The sequence below is a fragment of the Acinonyx jubatus genome, chromosome A3 (genome assembly GCF_027475565.1).
Source record: "Acinonyx jubatus isolate Ajub_Pintada_27869175 chromosome A3, VMU_Ajub_asm_v1.0, whole genome shotgun sequence".
Classification (NCBI taxonomy): domain Eukaryota; kingdom Metazoa; phylum Chordata; class Mammalia; order Carnivora; family Felidae; genus Acinonyx; species Acinonyx jubatus.
Window position 1 is genome coordinate 85,332,715 of NC_069388.1, and position 18,161 is coordinate 85,350,875.

An 18,161-nucleotide genomic window follows, 5' to 3' on the forward strand; every position below is an offset into this window, starting at 1 on the left:
GCGTGGCACTGCCTGCTCCTGTCCATCTTCCTCATGGCATCAAAAGCACTCACTATGTCCTGCTCTGTTCTGTACTCAGCAAAGTCAGGCTTCCCAGAGCCCAACAGTCATTGCCCCTTGTCCCATCTCTCCAGATCCACCTCTGGCATATCCTGCATACTCAACTTCTGCCCTAGCTGCAGAACTAGCTGCAGTTCCCTTAATGCATACCACTCTCCCAAACCTCCATGCCTGGCACATACCATTCCCTGTCCCTGAAATTAAAATTCTTGCTTCACAAATTCTTAAGTCATTCTTTTGGACTCACCTCAAATATTATCTCCCTAGTGAGCACCCCCTACTCCAAGCAGAATTCACTCATTTGTTCACTAATGCATTCCTTCATTACTAATTTTTATTTATTACTAACTATGCGCCAGATTCTACGCTAGGTACTAAGTATGCAGAAATGAGCCAGGCTCTTGGAAAACTCTAATAGGAGAAATACAACTAAGGCAATCAGCCCCCTGATAGAGCTCTGTGGAGGGTTCTGGGGAAGAGCAGATGGGGGACACCTTTACAAAGCCTCCTGGGAGCTGTAGCCCTTGATCTGAGCTTTGTAGGCAGGAGTTAGCTAGGGGAGGAATGTGAGAGAGTGCTCCAGGAAGATGGTGCAAAGGCCCTGAGGCATGAGAACACAGGCCACTATATGTGATTCAGTTTGGCTAGCCTTCAAGGGTCAAGAGAAGACCATGAAGGAAGGCAAGCCCAGATCTAGAAGAGTTTTAACTGGCACATGGAGAAAGCTTGATAAATAGTGATTCTGACCGTGATAAAGGCAATGGGGAGCAATGGAAGTCTTCCCAGTCTAGAATTACAGGCCTTTCAGAAGGATCGATTTGAGAAATATAAGGGAGAGATATAGGGTAAGAATCAAGACGCTGGGTGATAGAATTGGCCACTGGGTTCTCAGAGCAGCTGTGGTGGCAGTTTTCCTTGGAAGCCAAGATGACTGGACTGAGATGTGAGGAAGGAAAGGGGTGTTCTAGGTGAACAGGGGGGATGGTGAAGTGGGATCATGAGTGAGGCACACAAAGAGATCCCACTTACCCATCAAGAGCCCAACCTGCAAACTTGCCTTTCCTTTCTTGTCACACTACCTTCCCTCAGTTTTTTTTAATGTTTATTTAGTGTGTGTGTGTGTGTGTGTGTGTGTGTGTGTGTGTGTGTGCGAGAGAGAGAGAGAGAGAGAGAGAGAGAGAGAGAGAGAGAGAGAGAGAAAGTGCACATGCATGAGCGGGGAAGGGGCAGATAGAGAGAAAGAGATTCCAAGCAGGCTCCATGTTGTCAGAGCACAGCCCTGAAGTGTAGCTCAATCTCACAAACTGTGAGATCTTGACCTGAGCCTAGATCAAGAGTCTGACACTTAACTGACTGAACCACCCAGTAGCCCCTTCCTTTAGGTTTTTAAAGGGGCCTTGCTCCCTTTAACAGAGGGCCTTTGACCATGCTGTTCCTCTCCCTGAAGAGCTTCCCAGCCTCCTCCCCCATTCTTTAGGAAATTGGTAAGTTGGAAAGCACCCAGAATTACTTGAGGAAAAGGATCTGTTTGCAGCAGATACATTTGAATTTGCCAAGAGACTTTACTACCAGTTTCACTCACTTAGAGACAGAAGCCAAGTCATGGTTTTCTCCCTGTGGCCCATGTCTTCATAAATAAAATTTGGGCCTTGTCCTTCACTGTGCATCACACAAAGCAAATACCCAAAAATTATTTGCTGAATGAACAGTCAGATGAATGTAAGAGCCCAGCCAAGGCTGCATATATAATGTACCCCTAACCTTTTCCCCATGGTCAGCGAACTTGTTTTCGATTAGAATTTCCAGATGTCCTTAGGACCACAGGCATATATGTTGGAGTCTGCACATCTCAGGACACAAAGGGTTATACCTGTTTTTGCTCAGAAAGTAGAGGAAGTTGCTAAATGGATCAAAAGAAGAACAGCATGCTTGCTGCTCTCCATCTCTCCTCTGGTCCCAGCTGTTGCCTCATGGAGGGTCAAAACAGGCCAGATAAAAACTGTCCGACTCATAGCTCCAAAATAACAGGAGTTAGAAATGTGACCCAACCGAGGTTCTGTCCCACCCAGCCCTGTTTCTCCCCACTCTGCCCAGGGAGGCTCTGACCCAGGACTGGCCACCTCAGGCCTGCCCCATTCCTGCACCAAGTTCCCCAGATTTCTGTTTTGAGACTCTATTCTGATCTCTCATGAGATCCAAATCTGTGTTCACTTTTGGGTAGTGGGCCTGGTTTTCATCTTCTCTGACAAAAAGTCAGGTGTAAGTCAGGGAGGGATGGAAACCCATGATCCTCCCACCCCTGCTTCTCCACCCACTAGCTTCTCAGAGGAGCTACAGTAGCGGCTGTCCTTAAAAGCCAGACTCAGCCCCACAGTACCTCCCTCTCTCCAATCTGATCTTGGTGATGTAGCAGTGTAGATGAGCAGTCTTCACCCTCATCCCAACCCCAGAAGGCGGAACCAGCCAGGACTCAACCCCAGAGCCAATGAGGTGGAGTTGGGAGCCCTCATGTAGGCCATGGGACCTGAAGGAGACTGATTCTCTCCCATAGAGCAGAGACCAACCAAGACCTATCCCTGGATATAGAACACATCCTTCCTGGAACCTGATACAGGGCCTTTGCCCAGAGGTGATTTTAGACCATTATGTATTGAATGTTCTCCAGAATTATTTGAGTGAATGAATGACTGATATTGACACTGAGTCAGGAAGCCATCAAAGCCTGTATAGTTCTGGGTTAAGAAAGGGGCAGTCATGCAGACCCCCTTCTCCCTCCAGGTTCAGAATGTCACAGTCAGTAAGATGGCATGACATCTCCTTCCCACATGGGCACAAGTTACCTCTTCCCCATACTTCATTCCCACTTTCCTCTTTGTCACTGTGCCCTGTGCAAAGCATACATGGAGAGCCCTAACCCAGATCAACCTATGTGAAACTGTCTGAGGACAGGAAGTCTAGAATACCTCCCATAAAACACACACACACACACACACACTGTCTCTCTCGCTCTCTCTCTCTCTCTCTCTCTGAAAAAGCACAAACTGGGCAAAAATCTGGGAATTCAATTTCAACAAATCATTTTTTTAAGTTATGGGATTTCCCAGTCTCTCAAAAGAAAATTACACCCCCAGACAAACATATATAAGTAAAAAACATAAAGACACTGGCAGCAAGCCAGTGGGTGGGAAATCACCAGCAAGGGGATCTCTGTTCCCCTTAGAGTTCTATAATTGTTCCAAAGCCATTGTTCCTGCTCCTGCAACCAACCATACTGTAAGTTGTGTAAGACGCTGTCGAAAGAGCACAGGGCTGAAAGGCAGGAACCTCAAGTTCCAAACCCACAACTGCCCCAAGTAGCTGTGTGACCTTAAATGAGCTCCTTAGCATCTCTGGGTTGTCCTATTTCCATCTATAAAATTACGGGTGTCCTTTAAATCTTCTGTCTTGGATTTCAACTATATTCACAGTTCCTGGCCCAGCGCCACCCAGGAAGCGATTAACAAGTACAAATGAGGAGAAATGGTCCAACACGATTTTTGCATCAATATAACCCCAATATGAATTAAGATACCATTTCCCAACAAGTTCATCAGGGAAGTTGCACAGAAGGCAACTTTGGAAGGTCACAATGTCTTGGGATTTTCTCCTTTTCCATAGCCAATTTTTAGCCCATGGCATGAAAAAGAGAGAAGTAGGAGTAACTCTGTGGGGACACTGAAGGGATTAACTTTACAGAACCACTAAGGCAGAGGCTTCCTTGTGTCAGTCTGAGCTGCACCACTCCAGGCCCTCTTGGACCTGTCTCTAGGTAATGAGCCCTAAATGTGGGTCCCTGCTGTTGAGTGGCAATGACAGTGTCATGTGTCTGCCCAGGGAGTGGATGTAAACCCAAACATCATCAACCCCACCCCAGCCCAGGCTAGGGTACTCTCAGACCACTTTTGCATGAACACAACTAGTGCCTGTCCCCAGCCACTGGAGAAAGGAAGACAGCCCTTTGCAGGGTTGGCATGCAGCCAGGGTCCTGGGCCTTAGTCCAGGTAGCGACCCCAAACTCAGAATACTTCCTCAGAATGCTTGCTCTCATCTCCAGAGAACCCTAGGGAGAGAGTCCTTGTGTTCCTCCCAACACTCTCTCCATCTCTTCAGCATCCAGGGAGACACAAGCACCTGGGAGTTGTTTGTTTCAGGGTGGGTTTTCCTAGGTTAGTTCTGAGGATGGTCACACAGTGTTCCCAGGACATTTGCCTTCTGGTCCCCTCTGCATCCCTGAGGGGACATAAGCCAGTGGGCTAGAAAGCTTGGCTTCAGAAGGACAGCTCTGCCCCTCACCTACCATGTGGCTGTGGGAAAGCTACTTGACCTCTGTTTCCTCTTTCATGAAATGAAAGTTATCTGGACTGAATGAGCACTCAGGCCAAGCCCAGAGCTAGCTCATATTTACTGTGATGATTACACAGAGCCACAAGAGAAACCCTCATAGATTAGACCAACAACAGGCCTCAGGGAAAATCCGTCAGCAATGCTGCTAAAGGGGTCCTGGTCAGGTCACACGATAGGGACTGGGAAAGGTCAAGAATGTCAAAATAAAAGAAAACCTTGCCCCCTCCCAGGAAGACTCTGGGATGGTGAGTGTCCAGGGCTGCTTTAGAGCTTATGGAACCCATCCCCTCACTGCACAGCTGAGGAAACAGCCTCAGAGACAATGTATGGCATGCCTGAGGACCCACCACAGGTTTGTGACAGCATTTGGACAAGAGGACATATCTTCCAATTTCTTCCCAGTGTGGCCAGATTATTTTTTCAGACATTAATTTGTGTTTAGATGACTGCATTTTTTTCTTTTCTTTCTCATTGCAAGAAAGTCTTAGATCTGTCCTCTTTTGAGTTTCAGAACTAGACAGAAGTCACCCTGGGCCCTTTTCTCCTTTGCATCTATTTTCCTGAGCCTGAGTTTCTTGCAGACTCAGAGGAGTGTCTTGAAGGCCACCCTGGGAGGGAGAAAATGAAAGTAGAGAGGGAAGTGGGACCCTGAGGAGTAGGAAGAGAATCCAGACCAGTGCCCTGCACCTTCAAGAAGCAGTGGGCCTCAGAGGTGGGGAGGTAGGGTCCAGGGCACAAAGCCTCAGGCATGGCCTGAGGGCAGAGTCTGAGCCTCCCAGGCTACCTGGGCCTGTGCGACAGAGCACAGCCTACAGAAGTACCTCTTTCCTGGGCACCATGAGCCTCCTAGATTCTGGGGTGACCCTTATCAGGAAGGGGCCTATAATGATAGCAATACAATTTCCTCCCCATCAATACAATTGGAGCTCAGGGTTAGAACTGAGTCAATCCCAAGAGCATTTCTTGTCCTTCTGGGATGGTGAATTGAGATTCATACTATCCACATAAGGCACTGCTCAGTCCCCTTCATGACATCATTCCCTATAACCGTATCACCCACCCGTACAGTGCTTTACAAAGTGCTTCACAACAGTCCATTCAGTCCCTGAGATCCTCACCATTAACCAGATGAAAAAGAGAGAGCCCAGAAAATGGACCAGATTTGCTCGAGTTCACATAGGTGGTAAAAGAACCAGGACAAAATCCCCATTCTCCTGACTACTGGACAGAGCTCTTTATGTCACTGCCTACCCAGTACTGCTCTTTGTACACAGCTGGCCTCGGGTTACTAGCAGAGCTTGCTCTCTCAGAGAACACACCTCACTGTCACCCAGGTTCCATAGCTCAGGGCAGGCCTCTTCAGGAGAAACAAGGCCTGCAGGGAACATCCAGCAGTCCAACCCTTCCTGGGTGACACTGCCTTGGTGACTTTGCAGGATGCAGTGATGACTTTCTAGATGCTTACCTGACATTGGCTGTATGTCAGCTTGAATTGAAGCTAAAAGCTTAGACATTGACAAAACCCCCTATCAATGATTGGGAAATCAAAAACAAAAAGTATAAGTGATTACCAGACAGATGAAAAGAGTCTATAAACCCACTAGCCATTAAAAAATGCTCAACTTGGATGCCTGGGTGGCTCAGTCAGTTAAGCATCCAACTCTTGATTTTGGCTCAGGTCATGATCCCAGGGTTGTGGGATTGATCCCTATGTCAGTCTCTGTGATGAGCATGGAGCCTACTTGGGATTCATTCTCTCTCTCTCTCCCCCCACCTTGGCCCCTCTCTCTGGCTCACACTCTCTAAAAAAAAAAAATTTTTTTTTTAATTATTAAAAACAATGCTCACTGGATGCCTGGGTGGCTCATTTGGTTATGCATCCAACTTTGGCTCAGGTCATGATCTCATGGTTTGTGAGATCCAGCCTCACATCAAGCTCTGTGCAAAGAGCACAGAGCCTGCTTCGGATCCTCTGTCTCCCTCTCCCTCTGCCCCTACCCTGCTCACACATGTTCACTCCCTCTCTCTCTCAAAAATAAACATTTAAAAAATGCTACCTTAAAAAATGGGCAGAAGACATGAAAAGACACTTTGCCAAATAAGACATCCAGATGGCCAACAGACACATGAAAAGATGCTCGGTATCACTCAGCATCAGGGAAATACAAATCAAAACCACAGTGAGATATCACCTCACACTTGTCAGAAAGGCTAAAATGAAAAACACAAAAAATAACAAGTGTTGGTGAGGATGTAAAGAAAAAGGAACTCTCATGCACTGTTGGTAGAATGCAAACTGGTACAGCCACTGTGGAGAACAGCATGGAGGTTCCTCAAAAAGTTAAAAATAGAACTGCCCTATGATCCACTAATTACACTACTGGGTATTTACCTGAAAAACACTAATTCAAAGGGATACATGCTGTTTATAAGCAGCATTATTTACAACAGCCAAATTATGGAAGTGGCCCAAGTGTCCATGGATAGATGAATGGATAAAGAAGATGAATGGATAAAGAATGGATAAAGAAGTGTAATATTATTCATCCATAAAAAAGAATGATATCTTGCCATTTTCCATAATGTGGATAAATCTAGAGGGTATAATTCTAAGTGAAATAAATCAGTCAGAGAAAAATAAATACCACAAGATTTCACTCATATGTGGAATTTAAGAAACAAATGAACAGGGGCACCTGCGTGGGTCAGCTGCTTGAGTGTCAACTCTTTATTTCAGCTCAGGTCATGATCTTGCAGTTATGAGAGCAAACCTGCGTCCATCTGTGCTGGGCATGAAGCCTGCTTGAGATTCTCTATGCTTCCCTCTGCTCTTCCCTCTGCTCCTCCCCCACATGTGTGCTCTCTTTCTCTCTCTCTCTCTCAACAAACAAAGAAACAAATGACCAAAGAAAAAAAGACAAACCAAAAACCAGACTCTTAACTCTAGAGAACAAGCTAATGGTTACCAGAGGAGAGGCGTGGGAGGGGATGGGTGAAATGGGTAAAGGGGATTAAGAGTACAATTATCTTGATGAGCACTGACTAACATATGAAATTGTTGAATCACTGTATTGTACACCTGAAACTAATATAACACTGTATGTTAACTATACTGAAGTTAAAATTTAAAAAAATTTTTTTCTTTTTTTTTTTTTTAATGTTTATTTTTGAGAGAGAGAGACAGATCACGAGCAAGGGAGGGCAGAGAGAGAGGGAGACACAGAATCCAAAGCAGGCTTCAGGCCTCTGAGTTGTCAGCACATAGCCTGATGCGGGGCTGGAACTCATGAACTGTGAGATCATGACCCGAGCTGAAGTTGCACACTTAACCAACTGAGCCACCTAAGCGCCCTGAAAAAAATTTTTAATTAAAAAAAGAAAGAAAAAATCCAGAAAGAACAATATTTAAAATTTTTTTAAAATGTTTATTCATTTTTTGAGAGAGAAAGTGTACACACAAGTGGCGGGGGCAGAGAGAGGGAGGGGCAGAGAGAGGGAGACACAGTATCTGAGGCAGCACAGAGCCTGACGCAGGGCTCAAACCCATAAATGGGGAGATCATGACCTAAGCTAAAGTCAGATGCTTAACCAACTGAGCCACCCAGGTGTCCCAGAAAAAAACAGTACTTGAAAAGTGACAGGGGCACCTGGCTGGCTCAGTGGGTAGAGCATGTGACTCTTGATCTTGGGGTCATGAGTTTGAGCCCCACTTGGGGGCTTACTCAAGAAAATAAATCTCAAAAATGAATAAATTCATTAAAAATTAAAAAAAATAAAAAGAGTGACAAAACATTGTTTCCAAAACTGTATGCTTATTTCTATAGCTGGCATCATAGCATTTACATTACATTTATTATTTATGAAGTTTTTTAACTTCCTGCATATATGATCTAATAAAATATTTATATACTTAAAAAAAGAAAAAAGAAATGCCCACTAAATTCACACTATTATTGCTGCTGTAATACCTATTAGCTTGGCAAAGTCCTTCCCTTATACTACTGGTGGGAATATAAATTGACACAACCTTCCTATACAAACATCAAAAGCCTTGAAAGTATTCACATGCTCAAATACAACATGGTATCCCAGACTGGATCCTGGAATGGATAAATGACATCAGTAAGAAAACTAATAAAAGTCAAACTCAGGGGGCACCTGGGTGGCTCAGTCGGTTAAGCATCTGATTCTGGGTTTCGGCTCATGTCATGATCTCATGGTTTGTGAGGTCAGGCTCTGCACTGACAGCAAGGCCTGCTTGGGATTCTCTCTCCCTTCTCTCTGCCCCTCCCCCACTGAAGCTTAGTTAATAGTAATGTACCAATGTTAACTTATTAGTTTTGATGAATATACTCTGTCCGGTTAGATAAGATATTAGCATTAGAGGAAGCTGTGTGAAGGGTATGTAGGAACTCTGTACTATCTTTGCAACTTTTCCATAAATCTAAAATTATTTCAAAACAAAAGGTTTATCTAAAATTTTTATAGATTCTTTTACCCGGAAATTTCAATTTCTAGGATTTTATCTCAAATCTTATCACAGATGTATGGAGCACCTGGCTGGCTCAGTCAGTAAAGCATGCAACTCTTGATCTTGGGGTCTAGGTTGGGGGCATAGAGCTTACCTAAAAAACAAACAAACAAACAAACAAACAAAACCCTTAAAAAAACCACAACACCTAGCACATTAAAAAAACACCTATTAAAAAAAACCCACAAAACTTATCAGAGATGTAGATGGACATTTACATACAAAGATACTGCACAACCTGTGATAATCACAAAAATGTGGAAATTATCCACATGTCCAAGAATAGCAGGTTAATTAAATAAATTGTGATGCATCTAATGATGACAGAATGTGGTCAGAAACAATATTACAATATTTGTTGACATGAAAAATGCTTACAATAGAAAGTAAAGTGAAAGAATTAAGACACAAAACTGTATCTATTTTAAGCTTAATACAATTTTTTAAATGATGTACATAAGCAAGATATGAAGAAATACACAATATATTAAAGGTAGTTATTAATGGGTTATATAGAGAATCTTATTTTCTTCTGAGTACATTTGTATACCTTGTAAATGTTCTACAATGAACATATATGGGGTTTTTGTTTTTTTGTTTCTTTTTATTTTTAGAGAGAGAGAAAGTGCAAGTGGGGGAGATGGGCAAAGAGAGAGAGTCTTAAGCAGGCTCCACACTCAGCACAGGGCTTGATTCCACAACCCTGGGATCATGACCTGAGCCGAAATCAAGAGTTGGACACTCAACTGACTGAGACACCCAGGTGCCCCATGAACATATGTTTATAATCCAGGAAAAAAAGGTATCAAAAATCCCTAACCCACAGCACTTCCTCAAAAATTTAAGCACAGAATTATCATATGACCCAGCAATTCCACTACAAGTATATATTCAAGAAAACTGAGAACATACATCCACAATAACACTTGTGCATAAATGTCCATAGCGATATTATTTATAATGGCCAAAAAGTAGAAACAATCTACACATCCATCAGGGTAAATAAAAGTGGTATATCCATACAATGAAATATTATTCAGCACTAACCAGAAATGAAGTACTGACACATGCTGCAACATGGATAAACCTTGAAAACATTATGTTAAGTGAAAGACACTAGACACAAAAGGCCATTTATTACAGGATTCCATTTATATGAAATGTTCAGAATAAGCAGATCCACAGAAACAGAAAGTAGACTAGTGGTTGCCAGGAGCTAGGGGATAGTCTGTAACTAGTAAAGGGTCCAAGGTTTCTTTTTTGGGTCATGAAAATGTTCTGTAATTAGTGATGATGGTTGCACAACCTTGAGAATATACTAAAAAACATTAAATTGTATACGTTAATGGCTGAATTTTGTGGTTTGTGATTATCTCTCAAAAAAGGAAGGAAGGAAGGAAGGAAGGAAGGAAGGAAGGAAGGAAGGAAGGAAGGAAGGAAGGAGGAAGGAGGGAGGAGGGAGGGAGGGAGGGAGGGAGGGAGGGAAGGAAGGAAGGAAGGAAGGAAGGAAGGAAGGAAGGAAGGAAGGAAGGAAGGAAATTTCCCTATCCAAATGCTACATTTCACTGCTTCTCATAATTTTCTTTCAAAAAACTGTTTTCTTACCTTTATATAATGCTCAGGCTGGTGGAGTCCAACTGGCCCACCCCCCAGGCCAGGCCTGTGTACGCAGAGCAGACAGCCATCCATTTATGTGGTGGATAGAATCCTCAGAAAGTGATTGTAATTGTGAATCTCCCCCCATCAGTTCCTTCCTTCCTCACTAGTTCATTCACCTGTCTGTCCATCCTTCCCTCCCTCCTTCCCTTAAGCACTACAGCTATACTACCCAGGGGGCCCTCACAAGGAGGAGCTAATCCTTATAGTTACCCTCTGAAACCGACACTCTGTCCTTTTATATCTCCCCTATAAAATACAAGTTTTCTGGGATTTTAAATTTACCACAACTGTGGAAATTAACTGATCTAACATACAGCAGTCTGAAAAGACAAGAGATACAGAAGAGAGAAGCTTTAACAGGGGAAAGGGGAAGGGGAAGTCTTGCAGCAGGCAATACTGGAATACTTGGAATAGACAAGCCTTGGTGAGGTATGAGGGCACCGGCGCTAGGAATCTTCCAGGAGAGAGGGGAAGACAGGGCACAAAGGCAAATAACTAATCAATCCTGAGAAGACAGGCCTGCTTCTTTCCCTTATTGGGCCTGAGACTGTTTGCCATGAAATCTTACACCTCTGAAGTGTGTCCCTCACACCTAGAGGCCTTTTAGATACCCCGAGTAGATGGCATTGTTGTGGAAGAATACTGGGAGCAGAAAAGGGGAGAGGAGGAAAGCAGAAAATACTGGCAAAGCTAGGGTGTCAGTCCCTCCCTGGGGCCCTGTGGAGGGCTTAGTACTTAAGGACACTTGGCAATTCTCAGTATTTGTCTCTATTTGTCTCGGTTGAGCCTTCTCATCCTACTGGAAACCCAAGATCTCCCAGCAGCCTTCCTAAGAACACATTTCTTGCAGGTCTGGGACAAGAATAAAGTAAAAAGAAAAATCAACATTGAAAAAGTAAAAGTAGGAAAAAACAAATGAAAATTTCAAAACCGACTGGAGGCTCTTTTCTGTAGGGTGTATAGAACTTTGTAAACAGCAGGTGAGGATTTGGGTCTGGAACTCCTGAGAAGGATTGGGGAGGAGGCTGGAGGCTCCGGAGCAGGGCAGCCCTTTGGGTAAAGATGCCACCCTCCTGCTCAGGGTGGGGCTGGGCTGGGCCAGCAGACAGTGTGTTGAAATTAAAAATTGATGGAGGAATTTGAACAAAGTCCGTGGGGGAAGCAGTAGTTTGGCACATGAGGGCTCACCTAGCAGGCCTACATACATAGACCACCAGGGTAGGGGTGGGTGCTGAGGATGGAAGGGGAGTCTCATGTATGATACTCAAAAGTTCTGCCTGTCTAGCAGTCTCCCCTCCTTTCTTCTGGATACAGCACCTCACCTTTTTCTTTTTTTTTAATGTTTATTTTTGAGAGAGCATGAATGGGGGAGGGGCAGAAGGAGGGAGACAGGATCTGAAGCAGGCTCCACATTGACAGCAGAGCCCAATGTGGGGCTTGAACCCACGAGCCATGAAATCATGACCTGAGCCGAAGTTGGATGCTCAACCAACTGAGCCACCCAGGCACCCCAGCACCTCACTTTTCAGAAAGAGAACTCCATCTCCCTCAATCCCCCACGAGACTGTTAGCACAGGATCCAGACCTGCCAATGAGACTGTCTCAATCACACAAAGAGACTGGCACTGCCTCTACCCAAATGCAGCCTTCCTTTTCCTGAAAATCCAGGCCCAAGTTTCCTGTCCTTCCTGAAGCCTCAGAGTCGACCCTTTCTTCAAGGCTATGAGCTAGGATTCTTCAAATAAATGATCTTTTTTGGCTTATGTTAGCTGGACCCTCACTGACACAGCCTAAGATACATGATGCTATGGTACTAATAATTCTCATTATTTACTGAGTGTCTACCATGTGCCAAGAATGGCATGGGGCCTATCACATGTATTAACCTCTCATTCCACAGATGCAGAAACTAGGACTCAGAGAGATTAATACCATGTCTGGTAGTTCTAGATTTAAAGGAGATGAAAAGGCGATTCAGGTCCACTTTGATCTAGCTTCCAAGCCCAGGTTCATTCTTTCTCCTTCCTTTCCCCTTCCTTCCTTCCTTTCCTCCCTTCCCTTCCCTTCCCTTCCCTTTCCTTCCTTCCTTCCTTCCTTCCTTCCTTCCTTCCTTCCTTCCTTCCTTCCTTCTTTTCCTCCTTCTTTTAAATTTGGATATTGGGGGCAGAGAGCTTAGTTAACCAAATTCCTCAGTTCCTGGCCCGTGAGCACCAATGATCCTCTCCCTCTTTCACTACCTAAGTTTTTCCTACCTCACCACGCTACCTTTTGAATGCCCAGCATCACAGCTCACATGTGATAGGGTCTGACCCCTCCCTAGTAGGCACTCCAGATATTGGAATTTGGTATTTTTTTTCTCCTTGAGGATCAAAATCTAGTTGGACCTGAGAAACTTTTCCAGGTGACTCTCCAGCACTCTCCAATAGCCAACCTATTAGCCTTATTATTGGTTCAGCTCTGGGCTAGACTGAAATGTGGGATTGATAAGAAAGGGAAAGACTCAGTCTCTACCCTCAAGAAGTTTAAAATTCACACATTGGTCCACTCCACAAAAACATATGGAGACCTGACCTCATGTGCCAGGTCCAAGGATAGAAGGATGAATGCAACAGTCGCTGCCCTCTGAGAGCTAAGAGTCTACTAGGCGAGAAGACAATTAATTAGACTTTTGTCACAAGGCTATGGTAGGGGAGATGCAGCAAAGCGGGGCAGACAGAATCCAGACCTGGGCATGGCTCAGATAGTAACATTAATCCAAGAAATCATTACGAAATATAAATCCGTAAGTACATTTATTTCTGCTCATTTGCCTCAGCATCTTGCAGCAATGGTGGATAGAATTTTCATCACTTGGGGTGCCTGGGTGGCTCGGTGTCTGACTTCAGCTCAGGTCATGATCTCGCGGTCCGTGCGTTCAAGCCCCGCGTCAGGCTCTGTGCTGACTGCTCAGAGCCTGGAGCCTGTTTCAGATTATGTGTCTCCCTCTCTCTCTGCCCCTCCCCTGTTCATGCTCTGTCTCTCTCTGTCTCAAAAATAAATAAACGTTAAAAAAAATTTAAAAAAAGAATTTTCATCACTTGGAGGGAAAGTGTGGGATGGCTAGAACTAAACTAAAGACAACATGGCATGCAGTAAATTAAGTGTGAGGAGTTCAGGGAGACACCTCAGAGAAGGAAGCAGTCATCCTAGACTAGACCTGTGAAGACTGGGACAAGGGAGTCCTGCCTATCGAATGGGACACAGATGTCCCCATACATAGATACCTTCACTGGAGAAAACAAACAGGGTATCTAATATAAATCCCAATCAAAAGGCACAGCACAGGGGCACCTGAGTATCTCAGTCAGTTGAACGTCCGACTTTAGCTCAGGTCATGATCTCACAGTTAATGAGTTCAAGCCCTGTATCAGGCTCTGTGCTGACAGCTCACAGCCTGGACCCTGCTTCAGATTCTGTGGTCTCCCTCTCTTCTCTGCCCCTCCCCCACTCTCATTCTGTCTCTCTCAAAGATAAACATTAAAAAAAAAAAAAAAAAAAGGCAAAGCAGATGGGAGTCATGGTCAGGTTGCTGCCCACATGGGTAACTTTTTACACGGCCCAGGATAGGTGGCAGTGGGGGCAGATTAGCTAACAGTGGTGAATGGTCCTCCTACAGAGCCCAGCTGCCCAGCAGGTAAGAAAGCAGCACTGAGAACTCCCACCACCACCTCCCCCATCAGGTTAGGCACAAGCATGCCCAGGACAGAGTCTGTTCACCAAAGGCTGCCCCCTGGGGAGTAGGTCGAGGCCACCCAGATCAGCAAGTGCATGTGGGGACTCTAAAAGGTTCTTTAACTTGGGCCGTGGTATCCCCAGCCCAGCTGTGTTGAACAGCAAAAAACCCACACTTGTTAGTGGGATGACAGTTTCCCAGACCTCAACCAAGCAGACCTCAGGAGGTGGTTCTGACATCAGTCCCCAGCCCCTCCTCACTCAGGGCCTGGGGACCACTTGACCCAGATGATGAGGGACATGAGGGCCATGAGAAGCCCCTCCGGGGGCCTCACAGCTGGCCTCATGCTGACTTGAACACACTGATTGGGGCCCCTGCCATGTGTGTCTCTCACTGGGAGCCAGGAATGTAGGAGGGGATTGTGAGGTCACTCAGTGGGGAAGACTTTTGTCCTATGCCAAACTGGAACTGAAGAGGGTTCCCATAGGTGCAGTGTCACAATACATGCCAGGAACACCATTCTTCCCACCCCTGCTGGTCACAGACAGTGCAGGGCTGGGCTTGGCAGGGATGGGAAGTCAGAAAGGTAGGGAAAGCCTCATAGTGAATATGGGCCTTCCTTTGGGCCTTGAGGGATGAGCCACCCTGGGTTAGGAAGAAAGAGAAAGGAGCAGGAATGATGTTCCAGGGAGGGCGAACAGCCTGGACAAAGATCTAGAGGTGGTCCAGTCTGAGTAAGAAGAAGAAACCAGGAAAAGGATTCCTGGTAAGACTCTCTTCCCCACTCCCAGCCCTCTGGCAAAAGACGCCAACGTTTCCCCAAGTGTCATATCCTCTAGGCATCTCCTGTTACTTCTATCTCCAACCTCAGGTCCAAACAGCCAAGCTCCAGGATCCATAGAAAACTAGGGTAGGTTTTCCACAGTCTGTCACTGCCTCCCTTCCTTCTGTTCCTCTAGACCTCCTGACTCTGATCTTTGCCCTGGATGTACTTTTCCTTTCATGTAAAAATAAATAATTTCTCTCAACCTGTCTCTCTCTCTCTCTCTCTCTCTCTCTCTCTCTCTCTCTCTCTCTACCCCCCACCTCACACACACACACACACACACACCGCTACACCTGCTTAAACTCCAGTGGCTTCTCACTGCCCTTAGGATAAAATCCCAAATTCTTACTCTAGGCCTGTCCCACCTTGTTCCTGGGCCCTCCCTGAGCTGGCTCAGCCACACCCACCACCCCTTCTCAGCTGCCTCTTGTTCCAGGGTCTTCTGGGAGCCCATAGCCTTTGCTCATGCTGCCACCTCTGTGGAGAAGGCTCTTCACTTGCAGGTGGCAACTTAACCATTATTCCCTCACAGAAGCCTTCCCTCCTAGTCCAAACCAGGGTACCTTTCTCATAGGACTCTGTTATTTTCCATCACACTGCTCATGTCACTTTCTATAACCATTTGTCTCTGTGTGACTCTTACTTCATACCAGCTCCCCACACTGGGGTGATGGCTTCTCAGGTTTCATTCACCCTAATTCCCCAGAGCCTAGTACACATCCTGACAAGTATTTGTCTTCTAAATATTCAAAAGACACCCCTCTGGCTGTAGGGTGAAAACCTAAGCTCTTGACACAAAGACCTTTTCATATCTGAGCTTTGCTTGCTCTTCTGCTCCATGCCCCCCAAATTGCCCACCCCCCCCTGACCTCCTTAGGGACCCTGGACTCTGGCCAGACCAGGTTACTTGCCATTTTTTGAACATAATCTGCCCTTTCTCATCTCCATCCTTTCCCATAAGCTTTTCTCTTAGTGGAGAATAGCAAATTCCTATTCACCCTCCAAGGCTCATTCTGGCTCCTTCCTGGACTCCCCTGGGCAGCATTCCCATCCCTCCATTCCCACATCAGTCTATCCCTTTCTTCTTCTCCTACCTGTCTTCTCCATTAACTCCTGTAGGCACCCTCTATTCCTCTTCATCTCAAGTGCCTATTACAGGTTCTAGCACACAGTGGGACCTCAAAGGAAAGATCTGTCAGCTGAATGGTCTCCACTCAATAAAGAAGGAATATTCCAATGTTTCAGCAAACCCCCAAGCAGCATAAGTTTACTTGTGAGGCAATAAACTCCCCACCACAAGGAATTCTTTAAGCAGAGGCTGCATACCCTATCCAACAGTCTTTTTCAAATTCTTTGTGATCCATTACAAACATACATAAATATCACATTAAAAACAAAGTTTCACAAAACGATATTTACTCTTTCTTCCATGTGGTATACCCTGATATTTTTTTTCTATTTCATTTTTCATAAATGCTGGTTTTAACCACTAAAAATGGGGTTTCAGGAGCCACAAATAAGTTGAGACCCACAGTCTGAAAGACTCCCATGCTGGCCAGCATGTTAGATTCACTGATCTCCAGTGAACCATTTCCTCTTTGACACCAGTGGGCACATTTAGGTAACTTACCTCATCAAAAGGGTGATCCTCCTAGAGCTGAGAAGGGACTAGAAGGAAGTCTGTGTTGACTGCTTAATAGGTAGGAGGGCTCCCTGGTACAGCTGCCCAGAGACCAAGGCCTCCCACTCATTCAACTCAACAAATATTTGTAAGTCCCTACTACATGCTAGGCACTGTCCTAGTCTCTGGAGATACAGCCATAAACAAGATATTAAAAACTCCTGGGGCACCTGGGTAGATCAGTCAGTTAAGTGTCCAACTCTTGATTTCAGCTCAGGTCATGATCTCACAGTTCATGAGTTTGAGCCCCACGTTGGGCTCCATGCTAATAGTGCAGAGTCTGCTTCGGATTCTGTCTCCTTCTCTCTCTGCCCTTCCCCTGCTCATGTGCTCTCTCTCTCTCTCTCTCAAAATAAACAAACTTTTTTTTAATGTTTGTTTTTTAATGTTTATTCATTTTTGAGAGAGAGAGCATGAGCAAGGGGGCAGGCAGAGAGAGTGGGGGTGGGGGGTGCGGAACAGAGGAGCCGAAGCAGGCTCTGACCTGATAGCAGCGAGCCTGACGCGGGGCTCGAATTCACGAAACATGAGATCATGACCCGAGCTGAAGTCAGACGCTCAACTGACTGAGCCACCTAGGTGCCCCAATAAATAAACTTAAAAGGGATTAAAAACTCCTGCCATGATGGCAAGGCCGTAGAGAAACTGGAACCCTTGTGCATTGCTAATAGGTATATAAAATGGTGCATCTTCATGGACAATGGTATGATGGTTCTTCAAAAAGTTAAACATAGAATTATCATATGATCCAGCAATTCCACTTCTGGGTATATACACAAAAGAATTAAAAGCAGACATCAGAACACATATTTGTACACCGATGTTCAGAGCAGCGTTATTAACAACAGCCAAAAAATGGAAGCAACTCAAATGTCCATCAACAGATGAATGGATAAATAAATGTGGTATATACATATAATGGAATATTATTCAACCTTAAAAAGGAAGGAAATTCTGACACATACTACCACATGGATAAATCTTGAAGACATTATACTAAGTGTTTGATTCCACTTATGAGGTACCTAAAATAGGCAAATTCATAGAGACAGAGTAGAATGGTGGTTGCTAGGATCTGGAGGGAGAGAAGATAGGGCATTATTGTTTAAAGGGGTACAGAGTTTCAGTTTGGGATGATGAAAAAGGTCTGGAGATGAATGGCGGTAATGATTGTAAAACAATATGAATATACATAATGCCACTAACCTGTACAGTCAAAAATGGTTAAAATGGTAAATTTTATGTTATGTGTATTTTACCTTTTTTTTTAACCTGGCACTTGGAACTTAGGTTCTAGAGGCACAGACTG

General features: G+C 44.9%; 1 non-coding gene across 1 annotated transcript in view; it reads right to left on the reverse strand.

Moving 5' to 3' along the window:
* LOC106967762 (aspartic peptidase retroviral like 1) overlaps positions 1-18,161 on the reverse strand; it is a 121,873-nt gene that overhangs the window by 29,266 nt on the left and 74,446 nt on the right. The gene's annotated exons all lie outside the window — the stretch shown is intronic.